At 55.9% G+C, this 5,655-nt stretch overlaps 3 non-coding genes across 3 annotated transcripts in view; all 3 read left to right on the top strand.

Annotated features, from left to right (window-relative positions):
• Positions 1-691: 691 nt before the first annotated feature.
• On the top strand, positions 692-2,637 carry LOC149408423 (small subunit ribosomal RNA). The gene has a single exon (XR_016305616.1). It is a non-coding gene; the product is annotated as a small subunit ribosomal RNA (ribosomal RNA).
• Positions 2,638-2,966: 329 nt separating this feature from the next.
• Positions 2,967-3,128, top strand: LOC149408422 (5.8S ribosomal RNA). Its single transcript, XR_016305614.1, has one exon. It is a non-coding gene; the product is annotated as a 5.8S ribosomal RNA (ribosomal RNA).
• A 411-nt stretch (positions 3,129-3,539) lies between these two features.
• LOC149408421 (large subunit ribosomal RNA) overlaps positions 3,540-5,655 on the top strand; it is a 4,064-nt gene continuing 1,948 nt past the window's right edge. The window contains exon 1 of the ribosomal RNA XR_016305617.1: positions 3,540-5,655. This exon is cut by the window's right edge and continues 1,948 nt beyond it. This is a non-coding gene — a ribosomal RNA (large subunit ribosomal RNA).

Genomic DNA, 5,655 nt, shown 5'->3' with positions numbered 1-5,655 from the left:
TGACGAGAGTAAATTTATTTACCGAGACCGAGCGCCTTGTGCCCGGTTTCGCGAGCCGCCCGAGGCCCGACGGCCCGGCCGCCTGCGCGCCTTCGAGGGGTCGGAGCGGGCGCATCGCGCTCGGCGCCGTCCCGAGCGAGAACGCGACCCGGCACAGCTTTGTGCCCGCCGAGTGTGGCGGGCTCTCGATGCACGGCGTTCGCAAACTGCGGCGGCCTATCGGTCGTGTCGGCGGTGTTATTTGCGAGAAACTACGTGACGCCCGCTTCTGCGCGGCGTTCGCGCTCATGTTTTGACTCTGGAGTTCCGCGCGAGCAGAATTTTCAAAAGCAAAGGCGGAGGATTTTATCCCCGTCTCACTGTTGCCTCGCCAAAGGCGTGCGCTTTCGGTGTACACGTTTTACGAATGGGAATTATAAATCGGACGATAGCGTCGTCGCGGGTGCGGTCTCTCTCTCTCGGGCGGGAGCCGTCCTACGCGCGCTTTCTTCGTTTGAAGCAAAAATTTTCCCGCGGAGCTTTCGTCTAGCGACGGTCGCCGAGCGGGAGAATATAGCGGTACGCATAATGAGCGTGACTCGTGCGGGTGACTCCGTCGCGTGTTCTTTAACGCCGTGTTGTCCGCGCCCTCTACGCGAGGGCGGGCCTTCTGTCGTTCGGAGGATTAAAAACCCTCCGACGGTGGTGCAGCTCCCTGGTTGATCCTGCCAGTAATCATATGCTTGTCTCAAAGACTAAGCCATGCAAGTCTCAGTAAAAGCCGAATTAAGGTGAAACCGCGAATGGCTCAATATATCAGTTTTGGTTCCTTAGATCGTACACGGTTACTTGGATAACTGTGGCAATTCTAGAGCTAATACATGCAAACGAGGTTCTGACCGGTAACGGGAGGAATGCTTTTATTAGATCAAAAACCAATCGGCGGCGGGGTTCGCGCCCCGTCCGTCGCCATTCGAGATGACTCTAGATAACTTTGAGCTGATCGCACGGTCTAGCACCGGCGACGCATCTTTCAAATGTCTGCCTTATCAACTGTCGATGGTAGTTTATGCGACTACCATGGTTGTCACGGGTAACGGGGAATCAGGGTTCGATTCCGGAGAGGGAGCCTGAGAAACGGCTACCACATCCACGGAAGGCAGCAGGCGCGCAAATTACCCACTCCCGGCACGGGGAGGTAGTGACGAAAAATAACGATACGGGACTCGTCCGAGGCCTCGTGTGGCCTCGTGATCGGAATGATTACACTTTAAATCCTTTAATGAGGATCCATTGGAGGGCAAGTCTGGTGCCAGCAGCCGCGGTAATTCCAGCTCCAATAGCATATACTAAAGTTGTTGCGGTTAAAAAGCTCGTAGTTGAAATTGTGTCCTGCGGGTGTCGGTCTACCGAATGCGGTACGACAGGCACGTCTGCGGGGCTTCTCGCCGGTGCGTCCACCGCCGGCGTGTGTCGGTCGGCCTCACGGTCGGCCGCGCACCGAGGCGGGCCGTCGCGGCTGTTTACTTTGAACAAATTAGAGTGCTCAAAGCGGGCTAACACTTGCCTGAATATTGTACGCATGGAATAATAGAATAGGACCTCGGTTCTGTTTTGTTGGCTTTCTGATACCAGAGGTAATGATTAATAGGGACGACTGGGGGCATTCGTATTGAGACGTTAGAGGTGAAATTCTTGGATCGTCGCAAGACGGACTAAAGCGAAAGCTCAAAGGTGTTTTCATTAATCAAGAACGAAAGTTAGAGGTTCGAAGGCGATTAGATACCGCTGTAGTTCTAACCATAAATGATGCCAGCCAGCGATCCGCCGAAGTTTCATAATTTTAACCCGGTGGGCAGCTCCCGGGAAACCAAAGCTTTCGGGCTCCGGGGGGAGTATGGTTGCAAAGCTGAAACTTAAAGGAATTGACGGAAGGGCACCACCAGGAGTGGAGCCTGCGGCTTAATTCGACTCAACACGGGAAAACTCACCAGGCCCGGACACTGGAAGGATTGACGGATTAACAGCTCTTTCTCGATTCGGTGGGTGGTGGTGCATGGCCGCTCTTAGTTGGTGGAGCGATTTGTCAGGTTAATTCCGGTAACGAACGTAACTCTAGCCTATTAAATAGACGTGCAACCGGTATCACGAGGGTCCGTGTGCGCGCGGCTTCGGCGTTCGCGCGTCGGGGTCGTGCGTTTCGCGGTCTTCACTACCGGCGTACAATGAAAATCTTCTTAGAGGGACCGGCGGTATATATAGCCGCACGAGATTGAGCAATAGCAGGTCTGTGATGCCCTTAGATGTCCTGGGCCGCACGCGCGCTACACTGAAGGGATCAGCGTGTCCTCCTTGGCCTAACGGCCCGGGTAACCCGATGAAACCCCTTCGTGATAGGGATTGGGGTTTGCAATTCTCCCCCATGAACGAGGAATTCCTAGTAAAAGCGAGTCACCAGCTCGCGTTGATTGCGTCCCTGCCCTTTGTACACACCGCCCGTCGCTACTACCGATGGATGATTTGGTGAGGTCTTCGGACTGGTGCGCGGAAGCTCTCACGGGCATCCGACGCGTCGGAAAGTTTGACCGAATTTGATCATTTAGAGGAAGTAAAAGTCGTAACAAGGTTTCCGTAGGTGAACCTGCGGAAGGATCATTTCCTGTGTTTAATGTTTGTGCTTTCCATGATATGAAATATTATTATGAAACAAAACATATTATACATATAAACCATAATCGAACGAATGCTAAATTACTGCGTCGGAGATCGCCCTAGGGCGCCGATGCGAACCGAGAACCGCCGGCGTCGAGCGGAGGAGGGCTCCGTCCTCTATCCGCTCGTCCGGTGAAATTTTACCCGTCGCCGTGAAGGCGGCGGTACAAAATTAATCTTTTTGTCGAATGGAATTATAAACATTTCGAAAACGCAAACCAAATTGTAAAAACCGAAAACTAAAACGTATCTATTTATGTTTGTTTTATCATTATTACCCTGAACGGCGGATCACTCGGCTCGTGGGTCGATGAAGAACGCAGCTAAATGCGCGTCAGAGTGTGAACTGCAGGACACATGAGCATCGACATTTCGAACGCACATTGCGGTCCGAGCAAGACGTAGTTTGTCGACGGACCACTCCTGTTTGAGGGTCGCGCACACAATGCGACCAGACTGTTCTCTCGCCCCCGTCCTCGGACGGGGGCGCGCAGAGCGAGCGTTGCCGGCGTCGCCGGGGCCCGCGCGCGTCGTCTCCTCGGAGACGCGCGCCGGGACCTCGGCGTCCGGTTAAATTTGACGAAGTGCTCTCTCGATGCGCGCGATTTCCGCTTGCGTTATACCAAACGCGGAGGAACGCGTGCGAGCCTTGAGCTAGCGACGACGCTGAAAACTGGGCAGTCTACCGCGCGAGCGGTCGGCTGTCCGGGGCGATCTTCGCGCTCTCGGCCGCGCGCACCTCCGCGGACGCTCGTCGGTTTCGCGCCCGCTTGACAGAGTCTGCACGGGCGAGAATACGCGCACACTGTTGCTTTGCGTACTTCTCGAATTTATAAAATTTTTGTTGTCGACCTCAAATCAGGAGAGATCACCCGCCGAACTTAAGCATATCAGTAAGCGGAGGAAAAGAAACTAACGAGGATTCCCCGAGTAGCGGCGAGCGAAACGGGAAGAGCCCAGCGCTGAATCCTGCGGCCCCGGCGGGCCGCCGGGAAATGTAGCGTTCGGGAGGAGAGTTATACATACACGCGCGGTCATTAGTCACGGCTGCCTGTCCAAGTTCATCTTGAACGGGGCCCGCTTACCCGCAGAGGGTGCCAGGCCCGTGGTGACGGTAGCCGGCCGCGACGGTCTCTCTCCCTAGAGTCGGGTTGCTTGAGAGTGCAGCCCTAAGTGGGTGGTAAACTCCATCTAAGGCTAAATACTACCACGAGACCGATAGCGAACAAGTACCGTGAGGGAAAGTTGAAAAGAACTTTGAAGAGAGAGTTAAAGAGTACGTGAAACCGTTCAGGGGTAAACCTGTGGAACTCAAACGAGCGAACGGGGAGATTCATCGTGTCTTCCGTCGGGGCTCGCGCCTCGCGCAAACCTTCGCCTTCGGCTTTCGGGTCGGGGCGGTGGGTGCGCGGGTGCGCCGTCAGGCTCCCGGAGCGCGTGCACTTCTCCCTTAGTATAACACCGCGACCCGTCGCGCCGCGGTCGAATGCGCCGTGCGGTTGACCCGTCTCGCTCTGCGAGGCGGAGCCGCGGTGTCCACGGCCGCGGCGTACATTACGCAGCGACGGTAGAGAACGAGGATCGCGTCCGCCCCTCGCGGGCGTCCGTCGCGCTGCAGCGGCGTCCTTCGCGTGGCCCCCGGCGTCTAGTGCGTCGCGGGTGTCGCGCGTCGGGTGTCCGTCGTTAGCGGCGCGCTCTCGGACGGGACGCGTCCCGGTCGGCGGTGGTTTTGTTTTGGGCACTCACAGGACCCGTCTTGAAACACGGACCAAGGAGTCTAGCATGTGCGCGAGTCATTGGGAACACTGATAAACCCAGAGGCGAAATGAAAGTGAAAGGCCGGCCTCGAGCCGGTCGCAGGGAAGATGCGCGGGCGTCGTCAGACGCCCCGCCGCATTCCCGAGGCGTTTCGAGAAAGCCCCCGTGCGATTATCGAGACGCACTGAGAGCGTACACGCTGGGACCCGAAAGATGGTGAACTATGCCTGGTCAGGTCGAAGTCAGGGGAAACCCTGATGGAGGACCGAAGCGATTCTGACGTGCAAATCGATCGTCCGAACTGGGTATAGGGGCGAAAGACTAATCGAACTATCTAATAGCTGGTTCCATCCGAAGTTTCCCTCAGGATAGCTGGCGCTCGAGAAACATGACGGTTTTCGGACCGCCATTCGCACAGTCTCATCCGGTAAAGCGAATGATTAGAGGCATTGGGGCCGAAATGGCCTCAACCTATTCTCAAACTTTAAATGGGTGAGATCTCCTTCTTGCTCGAAGATGAAGTAGGAGCTCGGATGGGAGTGCCAAGTGGGCCAATTTTGGTAAGCAGAACTGGCGCTGTGGGATGAACCAAACGTCGAGTTAAGGCGCCCAATGAACGCTCATCGGATACCATAAAAGGCGTTGGTCGCTCAGGACAGCAGGACGGTGGCCATGGAAGTCGGAATCCGCTAAGGAGTGTGTAACAACTCACCTGCCGAAGCAACCAGCCCTGAAAATGGATGGCGCTGTAGCGTTCAGCCTATACTCGACCGTTGCAGGCAAGCGGGGCGTTCGTGCGGCTCCGGCCGTGCGATCGTTTTGAAGCCGCAACGAGTAGGATGGCCGCGGCGGTGTGCGCAGAAGGGTCTGGGCGTGAGCCCGCCTGGAGCCTCCGTCGGCGCAGATCTTGGTGGTAGTAGCAAATACTCAAGCGAGGTCCTTGAGGGCTGATGTGGAGAAGGGTTTCGCGTTAACAGCCGTTGCACGCGAGTTAGTCGATCCTAAGCCCTAGGAGAAATCCGATGTTGATGATGGTGTAAAGTTATACGATTTTACTAAAGATTGTTTTCTTAAAAGTACACCCGTCGGGCGAAAGGGAATCCGGTTGCAGTTCCGGAACCCGGCTGCGGAACCGTCTTAAAAATCGTTCCCTCGCAAGAGAGTTCGTCGGGGTAACCCAAAGTGGCCTGAAGACGCCGACGGGAG

Source organism: Hesperophylax consimilis, unplaced genomic scaffold, assembly GCF_061612785.1.
Source record: "Hesperophylax consimilis isolate HC1 unplaced genomic scaffold, BYU_Hcon_1.0 scaffold_305, whole genome shotgun sequence".
Lineage (NCBI taxonomy): Eukaryota > Metazoa > Arthropoda > Insecta > Trichoptera > Limnephilidae > Hesperophylax > Hesperophylax consimilis.
Note: the sequence above shows the minus strand (reverse complement) of the source record. Positions and strands in the feature narration are given on the sequence as shown.